The 18681-nt window shown below is 40.3% G+C and overlaps 2 pseudogenes; both read right to left on the bottom strand.

The window, feature by feature from the left end:
* Positions 1-479: 479 nt before the first annotated feature.
* On the bottom strand, positions 480-719 carry LOC121490578 (annotated as a pseudogene).
* Positions 720-16775: 16056 nt separating this feature from the next.
* On the bottom strand, positions 16776-18010 carry LOC121491733 (annotated as a pseudogene).
* Positions 18011-18681: the final 671 nt, after the last annotated feature.

Raw genomic sequence — 18681 nt, 5'->3', positions numbered from 1 at the left:
TTTTTTGATTCAGATAGTTATTTTTCAGTTTTAGAATCTCCATTTGGTTCTGCTATGTTTTCTGCTTCTGTACTGAGTTTACTACCTTCATATCCATTATGGTGTCTTTCTCTTCATATTCTTAAATATAGTTAAATAGCTGCTTTAAAAGCCTTATCTGCTAATTCCAATATCTGGGTCATCTCAGGGTGGTCTTCATGGTTGCCTTTTCTCTCTCTCTCTCTTTTCCCCCCTATTTTTTCCCCCCTATTTTTAATTTATTTCTTTTAAGACCACCTCCTTGCAATTTCCAGAGAGAAAATACAAAACAAGAAACAGACTTCATTTCAAATACATAAATACTGTGCTGGAGTTGAAAGCATTACTGATAACATTGTTACAGAAGAATGTCAGCTTACTCTGGGGCACTTAAGTATTCCTGAGGAATAAACATGATTTCTCTGTTCCTCCCACTGGGATGGTATGTTCTCAGGTGTAAGTCACTGCTCCTGCTCTTTGACATATTTTCCATATAGAAGATATGGAGCCTGGAAATCACGCTGACAGTTGGAGTAGGCCATTCCCAATCCCATGCCAGAAACAAAGGCCTAGTGGCCACATTCTTCTTTTAAAGAAGGTAAGTGAAAAAACAAGTCCTAATCCAAAACCAATATCTATCTTCAGATGCACTGGTCCACCATGCACTGGTCCCACTTCCTGCCGAGCTCTGAGTCCAACATGCTCTCCCCACACTGCTCCCACTTTTCTTGATTGCCTTTTCTCTTAAAAATACATCATATTTTCCTGTTTCTTTGTATATTGATCAGTTTTGGATTGTGTCCTGTATTCTGAATGCTAGGTTATAGAGAATTTGGATCTGGGTATATTCCTCCAAAAAGTGGATTTTACTGTTGTTGTTTTCCTGGTGAGCACCTAACGTGGCTGGATTTTAGCTGCAAACACTGCTTCCTCTTTGGTGGGTGGAAATTTTGATGTCAACTGAATCTTTTATTTTTCACTGATCTGCTTGGAGTATGCATGGAGTATTCATGATTTAGGACTTAGCCAGAGATTTGGACATGGTTTATACATAGAAATTAGAGCTCTCTCTTTCTGGCTTTCTCCTTCCTGGTATTATTCTCCATATGTTTCAGTGTCTGGAATTGCCTTAAAGTCTGTTCTTTGGTACTTCAACCCAGTAAGACTGGCCTTCTACTGAAATAATTTAATTTAATTTAATTTAATTTAATTTAATTTAATTATATTTCTAAGCAGGCTCCACACTGAATGTGGAGCCCAATATGGGGCTTCAAGAGTCAAATGCTTAACTGACTGAGCCACCCAGGTGCCCCTCTACTAGAATTTTAACCTGTCCTCAATGTCAATTACCCTCTCCTCCAATATTTTTTTGCTTTTAATTATTCTGTATTGCTTTTACATATTTGTTCTTAAATTTTCCAGAGATTTTAGTTGTATTCTGTGAGAGTGTTAATCCTAGAGGAGGCACTTGGTTATATTGTAAGCTAGACTTGAGTTTGTTTCTCAGATCTGCCACTTACAAACATCTTGACTTCAGACAAGTTGACTGATTTCTGGGACCCTCAGCATTCTCATCTATAAATGAGGATGATGATGATGAAGAATCACATAAAGTTAGTCTGAGGATTAAATGAAATAATGTAAGGTGCTTAGCAAAATGCTTGGCACATAGCAAATGCTCAATGAGTGGTAATTGCTATTAGTAATTATGCAGATAGATGCATAAAGCTGTGGAGGGAGAATGATGAGTTTTATATGGGACTAAGAAATCTGAATTTTACCTGAAAGGCAAGATAATCTACAAAGTGATGAATCTTCCTACATAGTCTAGATCTCCATAATCAATTTCTTTTTTTTTTTCCATAATCAATTTCTTAAGAGCTACAAACCTTCTTCAAATTCAGGTGTGATACTGTCCTTGGTGAGGTTTGGGTGGAGGGGGTATTTTCTGGATATCATTCTATGCATCTCCTCCTTCTGACACAAGCAGTGTTATCTCGAAAACTTGTCTCTGCAGCATGAGCAACCATTTTCTCTGTCTTCACGGATGCCTCATGTGTTGGCATACCTGTTGTGCTCTAGGAATCTCAGGCTGAGTGACTGAGGGATTTAGTGTGCACTATGGAACACAGAGCTTCCAAAGGTTGTGTTAGATCTTTAACCTGGAGACCTAATTGGAGCTTTCCATTGCAAACTTCACGCTAACCGAGGAAACTCAACATCCATGTCTGATTTCCTGTCCATGAGAAACCAAAAAAAGGCTGTCTGTGTCCAGTGGGTCACCAAATTGTGACAGTTCTACATTCCAAATATCTCTTGAATCTTGCTCTTTGTCCCATCTGGACATTGATATTACTCTAGCTCAGGTTCCCTTATCTCTACTCAGGACATCACCAATTGGCTTTTCTCCCTTTCTCTAACCTCTCATCCTTTTTCTCTTCTCTCCATGCCACTATTACAAATGTCTCTAGGTGTACAAAGGTTTCCATTGCTCGAAACACATTAAATGTTGCAGACCATAAATTTGCAAACTCAGGGCATTGTACTTAAGAGCCTTTATGATCTGGCCGCTTAATTGTTCATTTTAATCCATTAGGCAGTCTCTTCCCAAATGATGTCTTGTCTTTGCTTTACCTAATAATAATAGTGATAATTAATAATAATAATTTATTGAATATTCAAGTGTCCCTTATAAAATTCACTTTCAATTTAATAAGAGGCTTTAGGAACAAAAGAAACACTACTACACTAAATAAATAAACATTTTAATTGTCAGATACACTGCAATTCTAGAAACACCGAGGTGTGAAGAAGTTGCAGGTGTGAGATTTGAAGACACATCCTAATTGGTACTATGTACTAAGCATCAACAAAGGGCTCAGTACAGATTTAGCTAAAGAATATTTTCTTGCTAATCTGTCTCCAAAGAGCTCTCAACCATGTAGTTCTGCCCCTCTGCACACTTTCTAGATTGTTCTTTTGTGCTAGAATCAAACTTCACAGAATCTGTGTGATCCAAGCTAGTTGGGCCTATGAAAAGAATAAGCAGTTTGCTTTTAGTGGTGTAACATTTGCTATATTTTAAGGAAAAACTGCTGATGAAAATAGGACCTTCCCTCCCCCCAAAAAAGGAATAGCCCCCAAATACATATTCTATATTGCTGGCAACTGGGAATTAATTATTTCTGCTTCTTGGAAAGGGTATGGGGGTGAAAGTGAGGGGATTTTCTCTTTTTGCCCAAAAACATAATTTTCTTTTTTTCAAGATATTACTAATGTACTTATTACATCAAGGTAAATTAAATACATGGGTCCCAGGCTAGGGTTTCCCTCAGCTTCCCCCCACCCTTTTTTTTTTTTGAACCACTTTTGGCCTCTTCATATTTGACCAGAGTTTGAGTTGAGATTAAGCAGTCACAGATCTTGATTTGGTGAGGGAAAGAGTATTAAAATGGACAAAAAGAATTGAGGCTAATTGGCATTTCCAAGTGATTTTCCCTTTGCAATTGGGGAAAGAAAAATCTCATGAGGGAGAATGGTGTTTGCTTTCTCCTTGCAGCCTTCTTTGTGTGTGTGCCTATGAGACCCCTGACCAGGCCTCACCCCCAGTCTCTCCATTCTTGGGCTCCAAGTGAGGAGGGCTTTGTTGCAAGCGTCTATACACATTTAATGAGACTTCTGTTGTCTGTGCTCAGAGGATTCCAGACCCTCCACTACATTTCATTTGGAATTCATCCGATGTGGGCTGTTCTCCAGGCTTAATGGCTGAGAGGTCCTTTCCAAAGGGGAAGGAATTCAGGGCTAGAATTTAATAAAGTTTAGTATGAAAGCTAATTCTTCATAAAACCCTGAAAAATTTTCCCCAAAGTCCAGACACCAAAACTATCGTGTACTTTAGGATTTCGTCTCTGCCCTCCTCTCTTGGGGCAATGAATCTGCATTTGTAAATAAGGAATAACTTCATGACAGTTTAATGGGGTTGGGAGAAATAATTGCCTTTCTTTTTCTTTTCTGTTTTTTGAAAGTGGCTCTTCCTATCGTGTCCTGCTGTGGTGACCCATGATGGTGGGTTTACTAGAGATAAAATCCTTAAAGTGAGACTAAAATAAACACAGAGATAATCTTATTCCATTTCTGGGCTTAAACTGTCTACCAAAGAGAAGCACGTTCATTGTAAAAATGAACAACATTCCTAAGGAAGCAGTCTGAGAGGCAGAGCTGTGGGAGCTCAGCCAGAGGTCCCCAAAGAAGTGATTAGCTGGGGGCCATTTTTGGTGTGGCCTCCTCACTGGCCACTTATGCATTCCCACCCCAACACCCCCTTTTGTTTCAGCTTTACTCAAGCTCAGATTCACCCTCAGTGCTATCGTTTTAAATTTGCCTTTGAGCTTCAATATCCTTTCTCGTTTCTTTGCTTTGCGGATCTCTACCCACCCTTCAAGAATCATCTCTTTGGGAAGTCTTCCAGTTGCCCTCTCTTTGTTCTCATCTAGCACTTTGCTCAGGTGCTGTTTGGGCTTGTTGATGACGTTGATAGCATTGTTTGTTTACATGAGAGCCTTTCACCTAGACTCTGAGGCAACTGAGGTCAGGCATGAAGGTGTTCATTCATTTATTCATATGCTGGTGCACTCACTGAATCACTGAATCACATGCAGTGTGCTAGAAATACAAGGAGAGCTCAGCAGATATGTCCTCTGTCACAGTCTAGCAAGGGAGACAGGACACACAATAAGCAAAAAATAAATGCTGTGAAGGAAGCCCATTTGGGCTGTCGAGATTAAGAAATGGAAGGGCTACTATATTGTAAATTGGGTCATGAGGAAGCTTTTTGGGGAATGTGAAATCTAAGTCAAGATCTGAAGAAAGAGGAACTAGCTTTAGGACAAATCATGCTGGCGGCTTAATGATGCATTAAATGAAAGAACTTAAAGGGTAAGTCCTATGGTTTACTGTGCTCAGTTAAAAATACAGCTGAGAATGGAGTTGGTGGGGATTTCCTCAGGCAGTGCTAGGAAGGCTTTTTGGGTGCTATCTTTGATCTACCGACAGTGGCTGCCTGGAGTGCAGTCTTGAGGAAGACTCTGGTTGTATCCAAGCTCTGTGGGAAAACACCACAATCAAGGACACAGGTCACCATGGGCACGAAGACAATGGTGTCTGGAGTGCTATACCCTTTCCATCTCTGTCAAATGGACTGACTGGCAGCAGGGACCATTTCTCCTTTCTTACTGCTAATCTTTCCTCTTTGCAATCTTGACTCTTCTCCCAGAGTTCAACTCATCTCTTCTTCATTCAGTCAGCTTATGATATTATCATACTTCAAGATTCCAATAGATATATGTATACACATACACGTACATGTCCCCACGGGTTATACACACACATATGTGAATGTATGTATGTGTCCACATATAAAAATACATGCATATGAATGTGTACACATGTGTATATGGCATGTACACACTGCACAGTCACATGTGTTTCTAATCTATTTCATCTCACTTCGTGTAAATATGAACATTCACTAGCACTTCCCCGTCTGATCCTCAAGTTACCCACTCGAGTCTAGGCTGGAACAAATATTTTACCTAATCTGTGTATCACTGCTTCAACCAGCCTGGTGAAGCTTAAGGAAATAGGATTTAGGTTTAAAAGGTTCAAACTAAATCTTAGCTCTTCTAATTAGTAATAACTCCCCCAAGCTTTAAATGTAAAATGAAGGTTTAATAATAATAATAATAGATATACTCCTCACAAAAATGTCAGATCAAATGAGTACATTTGCAAAACTTGTGCAGATATTTAGATATAATATTCCACAAATGTGTTTCAATTACCTATTTCCTTTGTTTGGTACCTCTTTGTACTTGGTACTCCCATGTGAAAGATCTGAGTGCTGAGACTCCTTTGATTTATCTTAAAAATCATGATGTATAAAGTGGTTTTTTAAAAAAATATTTTTTAAAGATTTATTTATGATAGACATAGAGAGAGAGAGAGAGAGGCAGAGACACAGGAGGAGGGAGAAGCAGGCCCCATGCCAGGAGCCCGACGTGGGACTCGATCCCGGGACTCCAGGATCACGCCCTGGGCCAAAGGCAGGCGCCAAACCGCTGAGCCACCCAGGGATCCCCTAAAGTGGTTTTTATTAAGTGCATTCTGCCATAATAAAAATGGCTCCATACGTGTTTGTTTTTCCTCTTGGAAACTGAAGAAATAAACTTTAACATGGTTTTAGAACTTTCTGATCTGGTGGTTTTCAAAGTAAAGTTCTATTAGACTACAGTTTCTGTCATGCTACGCCCCTTTTACAGAATCTAATATTTTCTTTTTTTTTTTTAGAATCTAATATTTTCATGTAGGGAAGAGAGAGCTTGTCTCATCTTAAGGTTACTGTTAATTCAATGCAAATTAAGTAGTTTAAAGTCAGATCTTGTTTCCAAGGGAAGTAGACCAACGGAGAGAATGACCCAAACTTCCTAACCAGGAAATGCCAGCTGTAGAGGAAGCACATCAACTAATATGAGAAATGCAATGTGAGTTTGGCCTGCCTTGGTGTAGGGTAGAAACACAGGGAGTCAAAGAGAATTGGTTCCAAATTCTGACTCCTAAAACCCAATGGCTGCATGACTTAGGAAAAGCACAGCTCTCTGAGCCTCATAGGGCAGAGCCAGACTCTTTTCTAGGCACTAAGGACACAACAATGAAAGTAATAGAGAACATTCTGGGAAGGAGCTCAGCACAATGAAATAGGATAAGATCAATGGAAATTGCATCTGGGTACATCACAGTCAAACAGCAGAAAAGGAAAGATAAAAAAGACATCTTAAAATTAGTGAAAAAAAAAGGCACGTTATGGGTGAGAAAATGTTTCATCTGACTGTAGACATGTCATCAGAAACCATGGAGGCCAAAAGCCAGTGCAAGAACATTTTTAAAGCACTAAAAGCAAAAAACAAACAAACAAACAAACAAAAAAACAAAAAACTGTCAATCTGGAATTCTATATCCAGCAAATACATCCTTGAATTATGTAGGCAGAATAAAGACATTTTGAGATAAAGATAAGCTAAGCAAAGTCATTGCCACCAGACCTGTGCTACAAGAAATGCAAAATGGAATTATTCAGTGTGAAGGAGAAGGAGTCCCAGAAAGAAAAAGAAATGGACACATAGATCTTGAGGAATGAATGAAAAGCACCAGAAATGGTAACTATCAGATATTCACTGCAGCCTGATAAAGTTGTCATTCACACTCAGATTCATGCACAAAGAAAACATGGCAAAGAGGTTTAAAGACTCAACCAGAAGTCATACCTGTAGAGATAGCAGAGCTTACATTTGAAAAATCCTCATTTCTATATTCCTTTGATTACAGCAACCTCCATCTCAAAAGTGGTTTTAGAAGGGAAAGTAAAAGATTTAGAAGACAAGGCCCACCATGGTCCTCTCTTCTCTTCCCTGTATGAAAATATCCCAAAGCACAGGTAAGAGCCGTGGAGAACATGTCCCAGCAGAGGAGAGTGGAAGGCTGATAGACACAGAATGGAAGGGGCAGTTGCTAGCAAGTGACTTTTTCCCCTTGCACAGTTACAAGAGACCTTTCTGTAGCTCAGACTTTGGGGCAAGTGTTTAGTAGGCAGTGACTCCATGTGGGGCTGATTGCTGGGATGACTGACAGGGAAATAGTACTGCCTTTGTGGTTGATGAGCATAAGCACTGGCCTCAATGAGCTTGAAAGAATCTGTACAGCAGAGCAAATAGCACTCTGCTATAACACCACTCTGGAGAAACTACTTGTTTTGATCCAAGACTCTCTCTCATTACCCGCTCTCAGGCAACATAGGCCATTTGCCCTAGCCACTTCTCCTTGCCACCATTTCCTGGACTGGATTCTGCTAAATCTGTGCTGGGAATACTACTGTTTCCTCAGCCTGGGTCTCTAACATTAAGACTAAACATTACTCACCCTTAACCCAATTTCTATCCTCTTTTCCCTTACCTTTTCCCCACCCTAGCTCAGACCCCACACTTGGCAATTCTATCAATATGAATCCTTTTTGGTCTTCAAGGGTCGAATCTTATCTCATTTCCTCCAGGCAGCCTTTCTTGACTTCTCTAGCCCCAAAGCACCAAGAACTCACAAAGTGCGACACCTTCTAGAAAAATCCCCTGCACCAGTGCTTTCTTTTCTTCTTCTCTGCCTCCTTGCTTGAGATAGCTAACATGTGTTAATGACCTATTATGTGCCAGGTACTACACTAAATGATTTTTACATTATTTTATTTAATCTTCATACCAAGCCACATTGTCCTTTCCATTTCACAAATAAGCAAATCAAGGTTCATTGAGATTCAACACCTCACTCAAGCATCCCAGTTGTCTACAGAGCTTATAGGCAATACTCTCTCTTATAACATTTTACTGTATCCCAGATCCTTTGGGTGCAAGTAAAAGAGTCATTTCCAAGAAAAATTCACACACATACTGACCCATAAATCTGCATTCACTTTTTTTCTCTCTCTACTGTCATCCCTTAAAGTCCTGGGTCCTGTCTCAGTCAGGTCTTGTGTCTGCTCAGAATAACTCCAATATATATGCCGATTGGCTGAGCTAAAGAAGTTTGGTGTTCCCATGGTGAGGCTGATTAAAAACAAACAAGTAGTGGGTCAACAGTTTGAGGTTATTTGCAAAAGTGAAATATACCTAATCAGGACCAGCAATTGTGGCCAAAACTCTAATCAAGAATGCAAGGTTCCGTGGAGCCTCGTACCCTGTGCTCATGCTGCACACAACCCCCCACACCCTCTCTTAGTTCTATTATATAAATGGAGGCAAACTTCTTAACTTCTCTAAACATCTGAGAAGAGAAATGTGAACTGATTTTTCATGCAGTAGATGAGGCCAGGACAACCAAAACTGAAAGGAGGATTTTGCAAACATGGAGAAGTTTATTAGTCTGGGCAGAAAGTCAAAGTCATCTAATTTTTCTGCAGATATGTTCTGTGCCTCATTCTTGCCCTCTTGGGCTCTGGAGCACACTGACCTCTGCAGTGGGTGAAGAGTCATTAATTGAATTTTGTGCGATGGAGATTGCGGCTCCTGGTTCTTTCTGCATTGGTCATGTTTTGGGGATATCATAGCCTCATTGCCCCCAAAATGTAGCCACTGCCCTCCACTTGCCCTCTTCCGATCCAAAAATGTATATGCATGGATGGCTGAGGAGCTGTGGCACCTTACAAATGATCCATTCAGACTGTCAAGCATCTTTTGTTTGGAAGGAAAGGAGATGTGACAAATGTAAACACTGGAGGATGGGACCTGCTGCAGAGGACGGATGCCATGTCAAGCCTGATAAAAGCTGATGATGCATTCTTTCACTGTGAGTCAGCTGCCTGCTCTCTCCCTCCAGGTCCCCTCAGCCCCCTTTTGCTCTACTGTGATATTTTCTTTCATTTGGACCCCTTAGGCAAGGGGACCCAATGAAAGCAAGGTTCTGATTAGTCTAAAACTGCCTACCTTATATTTTTATTTTCACCCATGTTTCTAGTTTGATGCCAGGCCGCAGGATACAGATACAGATCAAATTAGATGAGGGCCTCTCATTTCCTAGAACACAAGGCAAACAGTATTCCTTTCTGTCACCCAGAGTGGAAGGACCATCTGGTTCAAATGCTAATGGAGGCCATGCCTTCAGTTATGGAGGTCCCAGTTTCATAACATTTCCTGAGGCAGATGTGCATGTTGGAAAGCCTGGGGAACAGTCAAAGGAAAAGAGTGGCCCCTGGCAAGTTGTGAAAACCAAATCAGCATCTTACTCTGACTCCATCCCTGAGACATGACTAAATTAGCTCCTAGCACATTGAAAATTGCATTAAAGTTGGACACGGCTGGCTGGGGATGATGCCACTTCGAGGGACCTTCCAGGTGTAGGATATCAGTTGCTAGCTCTGGCTATGTTAGGACATCTGATGTCATCTTCATTTGTACAACTCTTGCCTCAGATAAGCCACAGTATAAAGTAGTGGTTAAGAGAACAGGTGTTGGAGTCAGATGGATTTTGGCCCAACTTCCAGATTTGTCTTTTCACTCTTAGTCAAGATTGCATTTGGTTGCAGTCAAGAGGAGAGTTGACCAGTGAATAACTGGGGAGTTATTAATCTCACACAACCAGAAGTACCGGGGTAGGTAGGCCAGGGCCATCACAGTGGCTCAGGGATTCCATTTCATTGGGCCAGCTCCTTCCAACTTCCTGTCCTACATCCTTAGGGGGTTGTTGTGGGACAAAAATATAACCTCAAAGATCTCCATGGAATGTGGTTTATTTTCAGGAAAAGATACAATGATGGTGAGATAAACAAGCAAAATCCCTGAGTGTATCTCAGGTTCCCAGGAGAGATGCTGTGCTCAGTTTCAGCTAGAACCTCCCTAAGCATGTTCCAAAGCAGAGGCTGCATAGATCCAGGACCTCCAAAACCCTCTCCTGGGTCTTGTCAACCAGCAAGCACATATGAGGCAACATAACTGATGTCGTTTGTTCTCTTGTCAGGCTCACTTATTTAAGCATGATTCAACTCTGAGCCGACTTTCTAGACTTGACTTTACAACATTTTTACTACTGCACAGCCATGAACCTGAGCCAGCGTGGTGATAGATGAGGGCCAGAAGGAGGGCAGTGTGGTGGGCTTAGAGATGAAAGAATCTGTGAGGGAGACACTCTTTCCGGATGGAGAGTGATTGGATGTGGAGGGATCCAAGTTGACTCTGGGTTCTTTAATTGGAGGAGCTTCGGGAGGATGGTAAGGTCATGAATAGGAAAGGGAAAGTCAACAGGAGGAGTCTGTTCAGGACAGAAACCAGGAAGTTCAATTTGGGACACACAGAATTTCTGGGGTTATACAAAAGCCTTATCCAGGGGGAGATACTCAAGCCACAATTGGAAATCCAGGGCTGGAGTTTAAGAGCGAGGTCAGTAGAGTTAAAATACAGGAACAGTTTAATGATATTAATGAGAGAATATAGATATTTTTAAGTTTTGGTCTGAAATGGTGGGTTAATTTCCTATTGGTTATGGGCATCCATCCTGTGACAGAATCCACAAGCTGAATAAAATGAAGTCTGCAATTATCTGGTGAATATGATCTTAGTGGAGAGCCTGTTGAAGGGGAAAACACAAGCCTCTGATTCCCTGTAACTGCAGGGAAAGTGGGGAAGGGTAGGCATTTCTGAGTTCACAGAAATAAATAATTCCTGTGTTATATAAGTTTTACAGGCTTTTTCACACATCAACTCATTCAAGGTTCACAAGAACCCTGTGAAGAAAGCAAGGGAGAGCTTTTGTTGATAAGTGAGGAAAGAGAGATGCAGGCAAAGCCCATGATGTGTCCAGACTTGAATGGCTGAGCCCACGATGGATACCAGAGCCCACACCAGCTGGCCTAGTGTAATTTCCACTGGGCCTGATAACTTCTCCGTTTTGGAAGGTGCTCAAATATGACTACTTAAAAGTACTTTACAGTACCACCTCCACTCTTTGATGACTTTGTAGTGAATTAGGTAAATGATTCTTAAACATCAGTTCATTTAGGGAACTTGTAAAATACAGATTTTTAAGGCTTACCCTAAAAGATTCCCCCAATGCATGTAATAGTCAGTGTTCTTCAGAGAAATAGAACCAATGGGTTATCTATCTATCTATCATCTATCTATCTATCATCTATCATACAGAGAGGCAGAGAGACATTTATTGGCACATATAGATACAGATACAACTGTATTATGAGGAATTGGCTACATAATTATGGAAGCAAAATAGTCCCATAATTACCATCTACAAGCTGGAGACCTGGGAAGCTAGTGGTGTAGTTTTGGTCCAAGTCCAATGGCCAGAGAACCAGGAGTCCCAATGGTATAAGTCCTAGTCTGAGGCTTGGAAGAAATTGATGTCCTAGCTCAGAGAGATGCTCTAGTCAGACAACAAAAGAGAATCCCCCCATCCTCTGCCTTTTTGTTCTGTTCAGTTCCTCCATGGATTGGATGATGCCCACACACCCTGAGGAGGGCAAACTGCTTTACTCAGTCTGCTGATTCAAATGTTAATCTCTTCTAGAAATAACTTCACAGACCCACTCAGAAATAATACTTTGGGCTTCCCATGGCTCAGTCAAGTTGATGTATAATATTCACCACCACAGTATGTCTGCTTAGATTCCAGGAATCTGCATTTTTGCAAACATCTCAAATGAATCTGATGTGGATAGTTCACCCTCCATGTTTTGAGAATCACAGAAACGAAAGGGACTAGAGGTGGGGGAAGAATGTCTTCTTAGTCCTCGTTCCCTTCCCACTACTCTCCCTTTCTCTAGATGAGAGGGAGTCATTCCTCTGATTAGTCAGATTCCAGGACATAGACCAGACTATATTTACTAATAGATATGATCATTATACTTTAAAATGTCAGGTAGTTGTATTTTTTATCATCTTTTCTATTTTTTGCTGCTTCTTTGGTGAGATATCACTAAGCTGAGCCAACTTCCCTCAATGTTTGATTACTTTATCCTGTCTTTTGCTTTCTTTGCATGCTTTCTTAAATGTTGGCATGAAAACTCTGGTCCCCTGGATGGTATGGTCCATTCAGAAGGTGATAATACCCAAGAGTTGTAGTTCGGAGGTAGAGTCATTGTAGGTAATTAGACTAGTTTGCAAGCTTCTCTTTGTCTTAGCCAGAGCACCACATAAGATATACCAGATATTGGTCCCAATAAAAAATTTTTTTTTACCTTGTATGCATTTGGTTTTGTTTTCTGTCCATAGTATCTTCAGGATTAATAGCTAACATTTACTGAGTGCATACTATGTGCCAAAAAGTGAGTGCTTTGCCTAAGTAACTCATTTTGTTTTCATAATTATTATTCCATTTTTTTTCCAGATGAAAAAATTGCCCAAGGTTTCCTCATTGGGGAGTGAGCAAGATTTGAACCTTGGGTACCTGCCTTTAACTGCACATACCTTGTCATTCCCATTCACCTCTTTCCCACTATACGTTATTGCCTTAAGGAACTGTCTGGGGGAGGGGATGGGTAATTAGGTAGAATGTTAGAATCCTAGGTTCTCTGAACATATACCATATTCAAAACTCTACCTTGAACCCCTAGGAGGAGAGGCCAATTCAAAGGCAAAAAGAGGAATATGAAGCCATTATTTGTGTGACTAGAATCAAAACTCTTTTTGAGTTGCATTAGCTAGACAGGTTTTTTTCAATAGCTTGCTGACTCTTCTGAATGGGCACTTAACTCTGGCCTCTCTTAGCTGCTGTTGAAATTTCTATAACCTCAGTGGCTCTGGAATCAACAGATGACGAAACTTTTTAGCAGATCCACTTTCTTTGAGCCAGTTGACAAATACAGGGCTGGTATTCCCTATCTTAGAACAAACTATTAATCAGAAAGAAAGGCAACAACCATAAATCGACGTGAATTGGGTACTATCGTCCCCGAATGACTTTGCCCTGCCAAAAGTGTTCTTGGCTTGATAACATTGGTCGACACTGGCCCTAGCCCAGCGGTTTTCAGTTTTTCTTTATGGAGTCAAATAGACTAAACTCAGCACTTTCTCAGTCTCTCAAATAAGTGTACTGACATCATTTGGAAATTATAAGAATCCACATATCAGGCCAAATTCCACCCTGGGTTCAACATCCGCTCCCCCCACCCCCGAGATCAACCCCCAGGAGTATGGTTAAGTGAGGGTAGAACTTGGCCGGAAGCTTGTTATTTCTGCAGTTTTAATTACACATACCTCATCCATTTGACCAAATTAGGAGCGAAGGTTCATGGAGGGAACCTTCGCCTATTGGCTTGCTTCAATGTCTGGTTCTTCAAGTACCTAACTTGGGAATTCCAGGAAAATAGTCAAGAATTGACATTTTACATTTTTAGGGCTGGAAAGAACTTGGCTCATTAGTATCTAATCCAAACCCCATGGTTTTATAGACCAAAAAAACAAAAACAAAAACAAAAAAAGCCCCTGAGATTTAGAAAGGAAAAGTGCTCAAGGTCATATGAAAGGTATGGTGAGCCAGGACAAAGGAAGAAAGAAAGAAAGAAAGAAAGAAAGAAAGAAAGAAAGAAAGAAAGAAAGAAAAAAAAAAAGCCAGGAATCTGTCTCTCTTGTTTAGTATGCTTTCCACACACCCAGCTAGAAAGGGTGATTTATCACAGAAGTTTGCTTCTGCTGTATTCAGTAGTGGGAAGGACCGAGGGCCAGAGAAAGGTAAGAGTAAATCCAAGTTCAAGTACTTCCTTCTCATGTGTAACTAGTTTCTTAACATATCTGGGTCTTAGTTTTCCTATTTATAAAATGGCGAAGACTAATCTTCCTAAGGAATTTGTGACAATTAGGTAAAATGATAGTGCCTAGACAAGTAGCTATTTGGCCCCTTTCTTGGGGCTCCTGGGTTATAAATGACAGAATCTCAAACTGGCTTGAGCATAAATGGGAATTTGTTAAGCTACCTGTATGATTTTTTAAAGATTTTATTATTTATTCATTCATTCATTCATTCATTCATTCATTCATTCATTCATGCTAGACACAGAGTGAGGCAGAGATACAGGCTCCCTGCGGGGAGCCCGATGTGGGACTGGATCCCAGGACCCTGGGATCACGACCCGGGCCAGAGGCACGCTCAACCACTCAGCTACCCATGTGTCTCTACCTGTATAATTTTAAGTGGATTTTGGCTCAAGAGAGACTGGTTCTATAAGCCTACGAGTTATCATTAGAAATTATAGTTTTCTTTCGCATAAGTGACACTCTCAGGCCAGCTCTGTGTTGGCATGATGAATGGCTATCAGGAACTCTGGGTTTCTATTTTACAAGGTTCCAGTGCAGAAAAGGAAAAACTTTTCTTTCCCAATATTTTTTATTGAGGCCCCATAATGAAGTCACACTGGCCTCACTGTGATAAAATATAGAATAGCACAAATCAAGTACAAAACAATTCATCGCATGACCTTAAGGAGCGTACCACTGAACTCAAGTTCTGTAAAATGAGCATAAGAATTGTGTTTATTTTTCAGGGTAATTGTGAGCATTAAAAGTCATAACATATTTTGAGTTATTTGGCATACATCACAAATTATGTTACAAAATGTTTAGTTTATGAAGAAATTTTTGCATTTATTTGCTACCACCCAGTTCCAAGCCCCAATATGCACATGTCTGTACCTGTGCTGACACACGCACGCACACACACACACACACACACACAGAGAGTCATGGAACCACTAATGTAAGAGAAGCTAGGGCTAAAGACATATATACTGTGATCACACTGGGCCAGAACCTGAAACTGTTTTGTAACCTCCAGTGATTTAGGTTATCTTGCTATTGGTGCATTGCCTGCCGCTGCCACCATGGCACACACATCCACACACATGTAAAATGTGAACTATTGCTAATATATGAGAAACCAAGCAGGTAAAACACTTGGGTCCCTGTGTGGTGCATAGTTGTGATTCTCACACAGAAGTTAGCCTATTTGCAGTGAGGCCAACCCAACTGTTAATTGTGTGATGAAGAAAGTGAGAAAGGGGCTTTGAAATAGTGATGGGCACAAGCAGTGATGAGCACTGGGTGTTATATGCAACTGATAAATTATTGAACACTACATCTGAAACTAATGAGGTACTCTATGTTGCCTAATTGAATTCAAACAAAAAAAAGGAAAATAGCAATGATATGACTTCTGACTCTGGTCACAATGCACTAATGGGTACTGAATTTACTTTCTTTCTTTTTTTTTTGTTCTGGATTTACTTTCTCTTGTGGAAAATTCAATACTGTGAAATGTCAGTACGGGCAGCTGGCAACTCAGGACAGTGATTCCTGAGAGAAGAGAAATCAATGATTGCCCCGGTTCCTGCCTGGAGAAAGGTTCCAGGAGGTGTTATATGGAGGAGGAGGCACTGACACAGAGCCCGGGAGCTTCTTTGAGTTGAGGTGTGGCTCAGGGAGGCCAATACAGATGGAATTCTGAACTGAGCACTGCATAGCTTGGATCTGCTCCTTCTTTTTCTTCTTTTCTAGTTTTCCTAAGATGGTAGCTTAGGGCATTGATTTTCAGATATTTCTTCTTTTCTAATGCAGGTATGCAGTGCTATAAATATTTTTCTAAGCATTGTTTTCATCTCACAAATTTTGATAAGTTGTATTTTTATTTAGTTCAAAATATTTTAAAATTCTCTTGACGGGCAGCCCTGGGTGGCTCAGCGGTTTAGCACTGCCTTCAGCCCAGGGCCTGATCCTGGAGACCTGGGATCGAGTCCCGTGTCGGGCTCCCTGCATGGAGCCTGCTTCTCCTTCTGCCTTGTGTCTCTGCCTCTGTGTGTGTGTGTGTGTGTGTGTGTGTGTGTGTGTGTGTGTGTCTCATGAATGAGTAAAAAAAATCTTTAAAAAAAATTTAAAAAATAAAATAGAATTCTCTTGAGATTTCTTCTTTCATTTATGTATTGTTTATGAGTTTGTTCTATTTACTTATTTTCCAGTGGACATTATATTTTATTGTATGAATGTCAAATGTTTCACAGTATTTAATAACTATATTTTATGTATTTCGTAAAATAAGCACTATTTGAAAGTATACTGGAATTTGTAACACAAGTAATACAAAGAATAGATGCTTGAAATACACCTGGTAGGAAACTTATTCCCAATTATATCATCCAATCCTTTGGATAAGAAATGTTTCTAGTGTTATGGATAAACTTGATCTTCTTTGAAATGTGTTGTCCACCACTTTTCTGTTTCAGTCTTAGTAGCTATAAGTAGTTATCGAAGATGTCCTCTTCTAGATTCCCATCAATAGGAACCAATTGATTCGTTCTCTCAGTATCTTCTTTCCAGCTCTCCTCCAGATCATAGAGCTCATGGGCACCTTGGACAATCACTGGTTTTGGTTTGTCTTTGATCAACACCAGCCCCTTGAGTTGCTTGACCTGCAGGCAGTCATTGTCCTTGCTTCTCACATTCTTCACCCACAGAAGATTCTGAATAAATTCATCTAGGCTTTCTTCCTTCACATCTCTTGGTTCTAAAATGTGATGTTGATGATGCTCTGATCAGGGCAAGGCTGTGTGGTTGGTAAGTGTTGAAGCTTTTCTGCAAATGTATTCCAGAGAGACTGTCAAAGACATGAAGAGCTAGTACATTAGAGAGATCAGCTCTTGATCCTTGTGTTTCTAAAATTTTTCCCAGTCCACTTATTGATCTAATGGTGATTCTTAATTTGTTTAAATCCTCTTGTGAAACCCAATCTGTTTTATTAATGATAATGATATCTGCTGAAGCAGTTTGCCTAGAAGCCTCCTGGATAAGACCATCAAGTTTTTCTACTGCTAAATGTTTTAATCCATATTTTGTATCCACAAGAGTTCTGATACTAATAAGAGAAATATTAGTCCCTAATTCAGCATCAACCCCAAAACAAAGATGCTACAGCACCAGCATCTGCTAATCCAGTGGTCTTTAATGGTATGTCATCAAATTTTCCCTTTTACTGCATCACATTCTCATTAGCTCCAGGGCCACTATCCTATTCAGTAGAATAACAGAGGCAATCATTTATAAGTTCCAACCTTTTTTGGTAGAGAACTTCACTTTGGCTGACAGATAAGGATTTCTCCACTGTACTTTCTCCCCCAAATTTGTTTGAAATAACTACTACTCTTTTCTTATATTGCTCCATCAAGATATTTTTCACAAGTACTGGTGCACCTAGCCCCTTAATACCTGGTGATAATTGTGACTAGGATCTTGGTACCAGGACCAGACTTTTCCTCCTCTTCTCCTTCCCTCATCTCAATGGGGATCAATTCAGGACAGTTCTCCTCTGTTTGCTCCTCTTCCTCATCCACAGCTCTGATAGCCTGTAATATCCTGACCAGCTGCACAGCATGCCTCTCCCTCAGCTCAAGAGCTGGGACCCCCATGTGTTATTTACAAGTGTATTGCTTAATTGCCAAGTATTTGGGGGATTTTTCCAGCTATATTTTGTTACGGATTTCTAGTTTAATTTCACTGGGGTCTGAGAGCAGACATTGTATGATTTCTATTACACTATCTTTGTTAAGGTGTGTTTTATGGCCCAGAGTGTGGTCTATGTGGGTGAATGTTCTATGTGAGCTTAAGGATTAACTGCTGGCACTGTTGAGTTCAGCTATATCTTTACTGATTTCTGCCTGCCACAGCTGTCTATTTCTGATAGAAGGGTGTTAAAGTCTCTAATTCTAATGGCTTCTTCTATTTCTCTTTGCAGTTGTATCAATTTTTGCCTCATGTTGTTAGGTGCATACATATTCAGGATTGTTATTTCTTCTTAGATAATTGGCCCCTTGATCATTATACAGTGGTTTTCTTTATCCTTGATTAAGTAAGAGAGGAGAGGACAATGGGTAAAGTTAAGAATATTACTCTGTTGGGAGTTTCATCATGGAGAATAACAACCCTGCTTTCTCACCAAGAATCAGGGTTTCTTAGAAACTATCACAGAAACTCTGTGTTGCATTGATGGCACTTGTGCCCATGGCTGAGTGCCTTTGAGCTAAAGCACCATCTAGAAAGTGGCAGATCCCCTTTAATGATACAGTTACTCAGAAGACTC

This window comes from Vulpes lagopus, chromosome 5, assembly GCF_018345385.1.
Source record: "Vulpes lagopus strain Blue_001 chromosome 5, ASM1834538v1, whole genome shotgun sequence".
Classification (NCBI taxonomy): Eukaryota; Metazoa; Chordata; class Mammalia; order Carnivora; family Canidae; genus Vulpes; species Vulpes lagopus.
This window is presented reverse-complemented; position numbering and strand designations above follow the sequence as displayed.